Here is a 12,651-nt window from a genome sequence, read left to right as displayed (position 1 = left end):
ATGAATAATTAGTACTCTGTCGAGTACATTCAGAGAATAACACACAAGTCATTAAGGAACCAAGGAAGGTAGACTATGTAATGTGAATCAACTGGTGTCTAATGAGGGGTCTGATTGGGAAGACAGTCACGCAGAACGAGGTAACTGAACCACTCAGTCATACCTCTCTTGAGAGTCAGTCAGTCAGTCACAACACCACAACAGTCAACAAACAATACATACAGTGTGGGTTATGGCATTTTGTTCTGAAGATGCTTTGGCCTCCGGGGACTTGATCAATTCAGCTAAGGTCTTCACAATAACACTTCCGTAAGTAGCATATTGAATGTTTTATTTACATACTGTCTGTATACGTTGTTGTTGTATTACCATGGTGGCTTAGTGACTCCAAATGGCTCTAGCTGCTATACTTAGAGGTGGCTGAGATGATCTGCAGCATCACGTGCGAAGAATACAGAATGAATGTATAGTTTACTGAGCTGTAGTCCTGTGCACACCCGCTCAGTGCACTCAACATTACCCATCAAGACTTAATGCTGCTGAAGGGTTATTGATCGGAGAATTAGAACTCTTTCCTCTCCCTGTTTCCCTTTCCTCAGATCAAACCTCTGTTACCTTTAAGGGTTCAGCACCGCCATGCAAAAATAGTAAATATGATTTTAGTGGAGTCACATGTTTCACATTGAGCAACAATGTGCACAACATTGGTGATCACAGTCACATGTGTGATGCTCACTACATCTACACACTAAGCGATTTATAGTTAATAAATTAGACACATGTGCAACACTTGGGTATCTTTATTGAGGAAACGTATCGCCACACAGTGGCTTCATCAGTCCAATACAGAGAATGGTGAAGATCAGGAGTGTGAGGTAATCAGTCCCTCAGTCTGGAGTCGATGCAATCAATCCATTAATCTCTTCAAGACTGAGACTAAAGAAAAAGCACATCCACCATCATTTTTCAATAATTATCTTGAACATTAAAATGGTATAAAATACCGACAGATTGTTAGGTAAGACACATATGCAACAGTTAGGTATCTTTATTTCGAAACGTTTCGCCTACACAGTAGGCTTCTTCAGTCGAGTACAGAAAAGTTGATAGAAGCAGAAGAGACTTGAAGACGATGTAATCAGTCCATCACCCTTAAAGGGGACTGACCACCTCAAAACTTTAAGGGTGATGGACTGATTACATCGTCTTCAAGTATCTTCTGCTTCTATCAACTTTTCTGTACTCGACTGAAGAAGCCTACTGTGTAGGCGAAACGTTTCGAAATAAAGATACCTAGCTGTTGCATATGTGTCTTACCTAACAATAATTATCTTGCTAGAAATGTGGAGATATCAGTGTTTACATGACTATCTGAAGTGTGACATCCCTCACCCCTCCTTCAGAGTGCAGGAGCTGTACTACCCCACCTCCAGGACTCGAGCCTGACCAACCCTTGAATTCATTCGCAAATCTTACCTTGCTCACACTCCAACAGCATGTCGAATCCCTAAAAAACCAGTTGTCTCCATTCAGCCAGCTCTAAAACATACACGCTTGCTGGATACTCAAGCCTCTACCACCTAAACCAATTTATCACTGAAATAAACCAGATTTGGAAGAGATATGGAGGTGGATCAGCGGAGTGTTTAAAAATGTGTTTATCATTTCAATAAAAACTGTAATAATGTTGTAAAATTACTGACAATATGTTAGGTAAAAGTCAACAGGTGGAACTAATGCGACATTTTATTATGCCAACGTTTCGCCCTCCAGGAGCTTTATCAAGCCGTTACGACCAATACAGTGACACATACATACCTCTCTGTATCCCTGTATTATCCGTAACCACACTTTAATGTGGCGAAACGTCGCCACAATAAAATGTCGCATTAGTTGCACTTGTGTAGTTTTACTCAATAAAGACTTAATACGAGTGAGTGCAGCAACCCTCAAACTCTGTTGGGTCACAGCAAAAAATAATAAGCTTTTATTAAGAAAAAACACTTATTAGCCGAGGGCAGGAGTCCAGGAGGAAGCTATTGTTAAACAAGTTAACTAAACAACGTCAAGCTTTTGTCAACAAAGACACTTAATAATTTTTTTATTTCGTTGAGAAAGTTTTTTTTTTTTTTTTCAGACAGTGAACAGCGACCTTTGTGTTGTTGTTGCTTAATATGAGGTGGTGATGGTGGTAGCCTTGAGGTGATGTTACTGTGGCTCACTGTAACTTACGCTGTGGCTCACTGTAACTTACGCTGTGGCTCACTGTAACTTGCACTGTGGCTCACTGTAACTTGCACTGTGGCTCACTGTAACTCACACTGTGGCTCACTGTAACTTGCACTGTGGCTCACTGTAACTTGCACTGTGGCTCACTGTAACTTGCACTGTGGCTCACTGTAACTCACACTGTGGCTCACTGTAACTTGCACTGTGGCTCACTTTAACTCACACTGTGGCTCACTTTAACTCACACTGTGGCTCACTTTAACTCACACTGTGGCTCACTTTAACTTACACTGTGGCTCACTTTAACTCACACTGTGGCTCACTTTAACTTACACTGTGGCTCACTTTAACTTACACTGTGGCTCACTGTAACTCACACTGTGCCTCACTGTAACTCACACTTTGGCTCACTGTAACTTACACTGTGATTCACCCTGTGGCTCACTGTAACTTACACTGTGTCTCACTGTAACTCACCCTGTGGCTCATTGTAACTCACACTGTGTCTCACTGTAACTCACCCTGTGGCTCATTGTAACTCACACTATGGCTCACTGTAACCCACCCTGTGGCTCACTGTAACCCACCCTGTGGCTCACTGTAACTCACCCTGTGATTCACCCTGTGGCTCACCGCCTCAGTAGTACCAGTAACCAGTTACCAGTAACCAGTTACCAGTAACCAGTTACCAGTAACCAGTTACCAGTAACCAGTTACCAGTAACCAGTTACCAGTAACCAGTTACCAGTAACCAGTTTCTAGTGACAGTAGTAATGACTCATACACCGACCGTTACTGATCCTCTGCTCCTGCGTGAATCACTGACTGTTACTGTTACAGCTGACCTAGCATGATTTGTATGCCGCTCATCCTCTAGGCCAGTGGTTCTCAAACTGGGGGTAAATTACCCCCTGGGGGTAATTTAACCATTTTTGGGGGGTAATGGAGGGGTGACAGAAAAAAAGTTATGAATTCTGAAAATCAAGAAAACAATGCGGTACCCGGTATGAGGATTATTGTTAACTTTGTCTTAGTATATAAAGTTGTAAAGTAAACCTATTATAAGTAAGTAATAAAGTTAAACCAAATAACAATAAACATCAAAAACTAATATACAGTATTAGAAAAGAAGAAATATATAGCTAAGTGTGTGGAAACCCAAAAGTATTTTGACAAGTATGCTTCAGGACAAAAGTCACTCAGTAGCCCAGATCGACCTGTCCAGTACGCGTCACTCACTTCCTGAGGCTGCCTCTATTTCACACTGTCAGTTTATCTGTGAGCATCAGCCGAGGTAGACATAAGCTGGTATGTATGTGTACTGCCCTGTGCAGTATATAGTTAGTATTTACCCACTGTTACTGTGAATTTGTAGCTATTATTAATTTTATATATAATGTATGTGTGGTTCTTACGTTTTCAATGGTTTTGCTAGGATTAGCAGAGTATGCGAGGCTGTATACGTTCACGTTTAGCCATATATATCAATAATAACAACATTTTGTGAAAGGGGTAACATGCTTTATGTGGCATGTTAAATTGGGTAACAAGCTGAAAAAGTTTGGGAACCACTGCGTCTAGGCACTGTGAGCCAGTTGAAGGCTAGACAGGAGAGACGCAGGTCACGCTTGGCTCTTCCCATATATTCCGTCTAATATACGTACTTATCATCCTACGTGACTGTTATTACCCAGTCCACGTTTCGAACCCCACGTGACAACTGTAACTCACTCTGTGGCTCACTGTAACTCACCCTGTAGCTCATTGTAACACACCCTGTGGCTCACTGTAACTCACCCTGTGGCTCATTGTAACTCACCCTGTGGCTCACTGTAACTCACCCTGTGGCTCATTGTAACTCACCCTGTGGCTCACTGTAACTCACCCTGTGGCTCATTGTAACTCACACTGTGGCTCACTGTAACTCACCCTGTGGCTCATTGTAACTCACCCTGCGGCTCACTGTAACTCACCCTGTAGCTCATTGTAACTCACCCTGTGGCTCACTGTAACTCAACCTGTGGCTCACTGTAACTCATCCTGTGGCTCATTGTAACTCACCCTGTGACTCACTGTAACTCACACTGTGACTCACCCTGTAACTTACACTGTGGATCACTGTAACTCACCCTTTGGCTCACTGTAACTCTGTGACTCACCCTGTAACTCACACTGTGGCTCACCCTGTAGCTGAGTCTGTGTCTCACCCTGTAGCTGAGTCTGTGTCTCACCCTGTAGCTGAGTCTGTGTCTCACCCTGTGGCTGAGTCTGTGTCTCACCCTGTAGCTGAGTCTGTGTCTCACCCTGTAGCTGAGTCTGTGTCTCACCCTGTGGCTGAGTCTGTGTCTCACCCTGTGGCTGAGTCTGTGTCTCACCCTGTGGCTGAGTCTGTGTCTCACCCTGTAGCTGAGTCTGTGTCTCACCCTGTAGCTGAGTCTGTGTCTCACCCTGTGGCTGAGTCTGTGTCTCACCCTGTAGCTGAGTCTGTGTCTCACCCTGTGGCTGAGTCTGTGTCTCACCCTGTAGCTGAGTCTGTGTCTCACCCTGTGGCTGAGTCTGTGTCTCACCCTGTAGCTGAGTCTGTGTCTCACCCTGTAGCTGAGTCTGTGTCTCACCCTGTGGCTGAGTCTGTGTCTCACCCTGTGGCTGAGTCTGTGTCTCACCCTGTGGCTGAGTCTGTGTCTCACCCTGTAGCTGAGTCTGTGTCTCACCCTGTAGCTGAGTCTGTGTCTCACCCTGTGGCTGAGTCTGTGTCTCACCCTGTAGCTGAGTCTGTGTCTCACCCTGTGGCTGAGTCTGTGTCTCACCCTGTAGCTGAGTCTGTGTCTCACCCTGTAGCTGAGTCTGTGTCTCACCCTGTAGCTGAGTCTGTGTCTCACCCTGTAGCTGAGTCTGTGTCTCACCCTGTAGCTGAGTCTGTGTCTCACCCTGTAGCTGAGTCTGTGTCTCACCCTGTAGCTGAGTCTGTGTCTCACCCTGTAGCTGAGTCTGTGTCTCACCCTGCGGTGGTTGACACGCATCCTGCCTCACTAACCTCGCGTCATCTTCGACGATACTTAAATTCTGTGCAACACATTTTTTTTTCTTATTTACAAGTTGCAGACTCTCTTTGCCCTCTGATGACCCATACAGATTTGCCGCTCTTAAGTATAATAACGATTTCTATCCTCTTTCATCTCTGATTAGGTTATATATATATATATATATATATATATATATATATATATATATATATATATATATATATATATATATATATATATATATATATATATATATATATATATATATATGTTTTTTCACAGTTGTTATTTTGCATATATATAATATTTACACACACACACACACACACTCACACACATACACACACACACACACACACACACACACACACACACACACACACACACACACACACACACACACACACACACACACACACACACACACACACACACACACACACACACACACACACAGAAGTTGAAGGTTTGGTACACGAATGCGGATGGAATTACGAGCAAATATGAGAAGTGGCATGAAAGAATCAATGAGAAGTCCCCAGACATCATAGCAGTCACAGAAACGAAACTCACTGAGACAATAACAGATGCAGTCTTTCCCCCAGAATACCAGATCCTGAGGAAAGATAGAAGCATAGGGGAAGGAGGGGTTGCACTGCTCGTAAAAAAAAATGGAAATTTGAGGACATGGGAGGTATGGGCGAGATTGGCGAAAGAGAATACATAGTAGGTACACTTCAGTCTGGGGAGCACAAGGTAGTCATTGCAGTGGTGTATAATCCACCACAGAACTGCATGAGGCCAAGAGAGGAATATGAAGAGAGCAACAGAGCGATGGTGGACACACTGGCTGAGGTGGCAAGAAGAGCTCACTCGAGCAGTGCAAAGTTACTGGTTATGGGTGATTTCAATCACAGGGAGATCGACTGGGAAAACCTGGAGTTACACAGGGGTCCTAAAACTTGGAGAGCCAAGATGATGGATGTGGTACTGGAAAACCTCATGCATCAACATGTTAAGAACACTACCAGAGAGAGAGAGGGGAGGATGAACCAGCAAGACTGGACCTTGTATTCACCCTGAGCAGTTCAGACATTGAGGACATCACATATGAGAGGCCCCTAGGAGCTAGTGACCACGTGGTTCTGTGCTTTGAATACATAGTAGAGTTACAAGTGGAGAGGGTAACAGGAGTTGAATGGGAAAAGTCAGACTATAAATGGGGGAACTACGTAGGTTTGAGGAACTTCCTGCGGGAGGTCCAGTGGGACAGAGAACTGGTAGGAAAGTCGGTAAACGAAATGATGGAATGCGTAACAACAAAATGCAAGGAGGAAGAGGAAAGGTTTGTTCCTAAGGGCAACAGAAATAATGAGAAGACCAGAACGAGCCCCTGGTTTACCCGACGGTGTAAGGAGGCAAAAACTATGTGCAATAGAGAAAGGAAAAAGTACAGAAGGCGAAGAACACAAGAATATAAGGAGATTAGTCGAAGAACCAGGAACGAATATGCACAAGTACATCCACATTAGGAGGAAGACAACAGTCAAAGACCAGGTGATCAGGCTGAGGAAAGAAGGTGGGGAACTCACAAGAAGCGGTCACGAGGTATGTGAGGAACTCAACATGAGATTTAAGGAAGTTTTTACAGTAGAGACAGGAAGGGCTCTGAGAAGACAGCACAGAGGGGAATACCAACAGGGAATATACCAACAGGTGCTGGATGACATACAAACGACGGAGGAGGAGGTACAGAAGCTGCTAAGTGCCCTGGATACCTCAAAGGCGAGGGGTCTGGACAACATCTCCCCGTGGGTCCTTAGAGAAGGAGCAGAGATGCTGTGCGTGCCACTAACCACAATCTTCAATACATCCCTTGAAACTGGGCAACTACCTGAGATGTGGAAGATGGCAAATGTAGTCCCCATTTTTAAGAAAGGAGACAGAAACGAGGCACTAAACTTCAGACCAGTGTCTCTGATGTGTATAGTATGCAAAGTCGTGGAAAAAATTATCAGGAGATTGGTGGAGCACCTGGAACGGAACAAGATTATAAACGGCAACCAGCACGGATTCATGGAAGGGAAATCCTGTGTCACAAACCTTCTGGAGTTCTATGACTAGGTAACAGAAGACACGAGAGAGAGGGGTGGGTTGATAGCATTTTCCTGGACTGCAGGAAGGCCTTTGACACAGTTCCTCACAAGAGATTAGTGCAGAAGCTGGAGAATCAGGTGAGTATAACAGGAAGGGCACTGCAATGGATCAAAGAATACCTGACAGGGAGGCAACAACGAGTCATGGTACGTGATGAGGTATCACAGTGAGCGCCTGTGACGAGCGGGGTCCCACAGGGGTCAGTCCTAGGACCAGTGCTATTTTTTATATGTGAATGACATGATGGAAGGGATAGACTCAAAAGTGTCCCTGTTCGCAGATGATGTGAGGTTAATGAGAAGGATTAAATCGGATGAGGATCAGGCAGGACTACAAAGAGACCTGGACAGGCTGGACACGTGGTCCAGCAACTAGCTTCTCTAATTCAACCCTGCCAAATGCAAAGTCATGAAGATAGGGGAAGGGCAAAGAAGACCGCAGATAGAGTATAGGCTAGGTGGACAAAGGCTGCAAACCTCACTCAAGGAGAAAGATCTTAGAGTGACCATGACACCGAGCACGTCACCGGAGGCACACATCAACCAGATAACTGCTGCAGCATACGGGCGCCTGGCAAACCTGAGAATAGCGTTCCGACACCTTAGTAAGGAATCGTTCAAGACACTGTACTCTGTGTACATCAGGCTCATACCGGAGTATGCAGCACCAGTTTGGAACCCACACCTGGTCAAGCTCGTCAAGAAATTAGAGAAAGTACAAAGGTTTGCAACAAGGCTAGTTCCGGAACTCAGGGGAATGTCCTACGAAGAAAGGTTGAGGGAAATCGGACTGACGACACTGGAGGACAGGAGGGTCAGGGGAGACATGATAACAACATACAAAAAACTGCGTGGAATAGACTAGGTGGACAGAGACAGAATGTTCCAGAGAGGGGCCACAGAAAAAAGGGGTCACAATTGGAAGCTGAAGACTCCGACGAGTCACAGGGATGTTACGAGGTACTTCTTCAGTCACAGAGTCGTCAGGAAGTGAAATAGCCTAGCAAGTGATGTAGTAGAGGCAGGAACCATACATAGCTTTAAGACGAGGTATGACAAAGCTCAGGAAGCAGAGAGAGATAGAGAGAGAGAGAGAGGACCTGTAGCGATCAGTGAAGAGGCGGGGCCAGAAGCTGAGTCTCGACCCCTACAACCACAATTAGGTGAGTACACACACACACACACACACACACACACACACACACACACACACACACACACACACACACACACACACACCTGCATTTTCAACCATTTACTCGGTCTTCTTCAATTCTTCTTTTCACCTCTTATACTAGCCATTGTGTGTGTTCAGGTCACATTAACGTCTGTGTGGACTTGCTTGAGCAGCGCCACCACAAGCGAGATTCAATTTCCGCTGGGCAGAGTGATGCTTTATAAGAATTGTACTCATAACACTGCATAAAGAAGGTCTGTGCCATAGAGTTTGTGCCTTGCTTGCACTCTGAGTACATGGCGACCTTTTGTATAGTGGTGGCTTAGCCCTTGCTTGCCCTGGAGTGATCTGCCTCAGATGGAGCGGCTTTCAAGGAGCCTACGACAGGCAGCAGAATAATGAAAACCAAATCAGCTGGTTTAGGGGGTTGTGTGTGTGTGTGTGTGTGTGTGTGTGTGTGTGTGTGTTAAGGGAAGTGCTTAATTTTAGACATATTAATCGCATATTAACCATTATTCACCATAGATTTTAAAATATCAACTATAAGTAATCCCTGTATCAACGTACAGTCTCACCTCCTCTGCACAGCACAAATTAATTAAAAAGAAAACAGAACTAATAATCGATTCACAGCAACACAAATTTACATTATACAGGGAGAAACATGTGAGTTATATTCAATATGAAGTGTGATAATCCTTGATACAAGACCGCCGGCGTCCAGCAACTCTCACACAAAACACTACCTTACCTTTGAGGTTTTCCCAGAGTTTTTCCTGTTCCCGGAGCCCGGCCATCGATCAGGCTCGTCTGGTGCTTGGCTGGTCAACCAGGCTGTTGCTACTGTTGTCCCGCTGCCCCCACATATCCATCACAGCCTCGTTGATCTGGCACCTGGTGAAGATACCTGTCCAGTGTTTATCTTGAAGACTTTAACACTTGTCCCAGCGGTGTTTGGGCAGTGTTGTCACCTTACTACTGTCTCTCACAAGATTAAGCAATCATTACGAATTGTGAATGTGGGAGAGTGAGGGAGGGAAGACAAACATGTGGGAGAGTGAGGGAAGACAAACATGTGGGAGAGTGAGGGAAGACAAGCATGTGGGAGAGTGAGTGAGGGAAGACAAGCATGTGGGAGAGTGAGGGAGGGAAGACAAACATGTGGGAGAGTGAGTGAGGGAAGACAAACATGTGGGTGAGTGAGGGAAGACAAACATGTGGGAGAGTGAGTTACGGAAGACAAACATGTGGGAGAGTGAGGGAAGACAAACATGTGGGAGAGTGAGGGAAGACAAGCATGTGGGAGAGTGAGGGAAGACAAACATGTGGGAGAATGAGTGAGGGAAGACAAATATGTGGGAGAGTGAGTGAGGGAAGACAAATATGTGGGAGAGTGAGTGAGGGAAGACAAACATGTGGGAGAACGAGCGAGGAAGACAAACATGTAGGTGAGTGGGAGAAGACAAACATGTGGGAGAGTGAGTGAGGGAAGACAAGCATGTGGGAGAGTGAGTGAGGGAAGACAAATATGTGGGAGAGTGAGTGAGGGAAGACAAACATGTGGGAGAACGAGCGAGGGAAGACAAACATGTAGGTGAGTGGGAGAAGACAAACATGTGGGAGAGTGAGTGAGGGAAGACAAACATGTGGGTGAGTGAGTGAGGGAAGACAAACATGTGGGAGAGTGAGTTAGGGAAGACAAACATGTGGGAGAGTGAGTGAGGGAAGACAAACATGTGGGTGAGTGAGTGAGGGAAGACAAACATGTGGGAGAGTGAGTTACGGAAGACAAACATGTGGGAGAGTGAGTGAGGTAAGGAAAAGATGTGGGTGAGTGAGGGAAGACAAACATGTGGGAGAGTGAGTGAGGGAAGACAAACATGTAGGAGAATGAGGGAAGACAAACGGGTGGGAGAATGAATGGGGGAAGGCAAAGATGTGGGTGAGTGAGGGAAGACAAACATGTGGGAAAGTGAGAGAGGGAAGCCAAACATGTTGGAGAGAGACGGAGGGAAGACAAACATGTGAGAGAATGAGTGAGGGAAGACAAACATGTGGAAGAATGAGTGAGGGAAGACAGATATGTGGGAGAGTGAGGGAAGACAAACTTGTGAGAGTGAGGGAGAGAAGACAAACATGTGGGTGAGTGAGGGAGGGAAGTCAAACATGTGGGAGAGTGAGGGAGGGAAGACAAACATGTGGGAGAGTGAGGGAGGGAAGACAAACATGTGGGAGAGTGAGGGAGGGAAGACAAACATGTGGGAGAGTGAGTGAGGGAAGACAAACATGTGGCAGAGTGAGGGAGAGAAGACAAACATGTGGGAGAGTGTGGGAGGGAAGACAAACATGTGGGAGAGTGAGGGAAGGAAGACAAACATGTGGGAGAGTGAGGGAAGGAAGACAAATATGTGGGAGAGTGAGTGAGGGAAGACAAACATGTGGGAGAGTGAGTGAGGGAAGACAAACATGTGGGAGAGTGAGGGAGGGAAGACAAACATGTGGGAGAGTGAGGGAAGGAAGACAAACATGTGGGAGAGTGAGGGAGGGAAGACAAACATGTGGGAGAGTGAGGGAGGGAAGACAAACATGTGGGAGAGTGAGTGAGGGAAGACAAACATGTGGGAGAATGAGTGAGGGAAGACAAACATGTGGGAGAGAGAGTGAGAGAAGACAAACACGTGGGAGAATAAGTGAGGGAAGACAAATATGTGGGAGAGGGAAGGAAGACAAACTTGTGAGAGAGTGAGGGAGGGAAGACAAACATGTGGGTGAATGAGGGAGGGAAGACAAACATGTGGGAGAGTGAGGGAGGGAAGCCAAACATGTGGAAGAGTGAGGGAGGGAAGCCAAACATGTGGGAGAGTGAGGCAGAGAAGACAAACATGTGGGAGAGTGAGGGAAGGAAGACAAACATGTGGGAGAGTGAGGGAGGGACGACAAACATGTGGGAGAATGAGTGAGGGAAGACAAACATGTGGGAGAACGAGTAAGGGAAGACAAATATGTGGGAGAGTGAGGGAAGACAAACATGTGGGAGAGTGAGGGAGGGAAGACAAACATGTGGGAGAGTGAGGGAGAGAAGACAAACATGTGCGAGAGTGAGGGAGGGGAGACAAACATGTGGGAGAATGAGTGAGGGAAGGCAAACATGTGGGAGAATGAGTGAGGGAAGACAAATATGTGGGAGAGTGAGGGAAGACAAACATGTAGGAGAATGAGGGAGGGAAGACAAATATGTGGGAGAGTGAGGGAGAGAAGACAAACATGTGGGAGAGTGAGGGAGGGAAGACAAACATGTGGGAGAGTGAGGGTGGGAAGACAAACATGTGGGAGAGTGAGGGAGGGAAGACAAACATGTGGGAGAGTGAGGGAGGGAAGACAAATATGTGGGAGAGTGAGGGAGGGAAGACAAACATGTGAGAAAGCAAGGGAGGAAAGACAAACATGTGGGAGAGTGAGGGAGGGACGACAAACATGTGGGAGAATGAGTGAGGGAAGACAAACATGTGGCAGAACGAGTAAGGGAAGACAAATATGTGGGAGAGTGAGGGAAGACAAACATGTGGGAGAGTGAGGGAGGGAAGACAAACATGTGGGAGAGTGAGGGAGAGAAGACAAACATGTGCGAGAGTGAGGGAGGGGAGACAAACATGTGGGAGAATGAGTGAGGGAAGACAAATATGTGGGAGAGTGAGGGAAGTCAAACATGTAGGAGAGTGAGGGAGAGAAGACAAACATGTGGGAGAGTGACGGAGGGAAGACAAACATGTGGGAGAGTGAGGGAGGGAAGACAAACATGTGGGAGAGTGAGGGAGGGAAAACAAACATGTGGGAGAGTGAGGGAGGGAAGACAAATATGTGGGAGAGTGAGGGAGGGAAGACAAACATGTGGGAGAGTGAGGGAAGACAAACATTTGGGAGAGTGAGTGAGGGAAGACAAACATGTGGAAGAGTGAGGGAAGACAAACATGTGGGAGAGTGAGTGAGGGAAGACAAACATGTGGGAGAGTGAGGGAGGGAAGACAAACATGTGGGAGAGTGAGGGAAGACAAACATGTGGGAGAGT

The sequence above is a fragment of the Cherax quadricarinatus genome, chromosome 45 (assembly GCF_038502225.1).
Source record: "Cherax quadricarinatus isolate ZL_2023a chromosome 45, ASM3850222v1, whole genome shotgun sequence".
Taxonomy (NCBI): domain Eukaryota; kingdom Metazoa; phylum Arthropoda; class Malacostraca; order Decapoda; family Parastacidae; genus Cherax; species Cherax quadricarinatus.
This window is presented reverse-complemented; position numbering follows the sequence as displayed.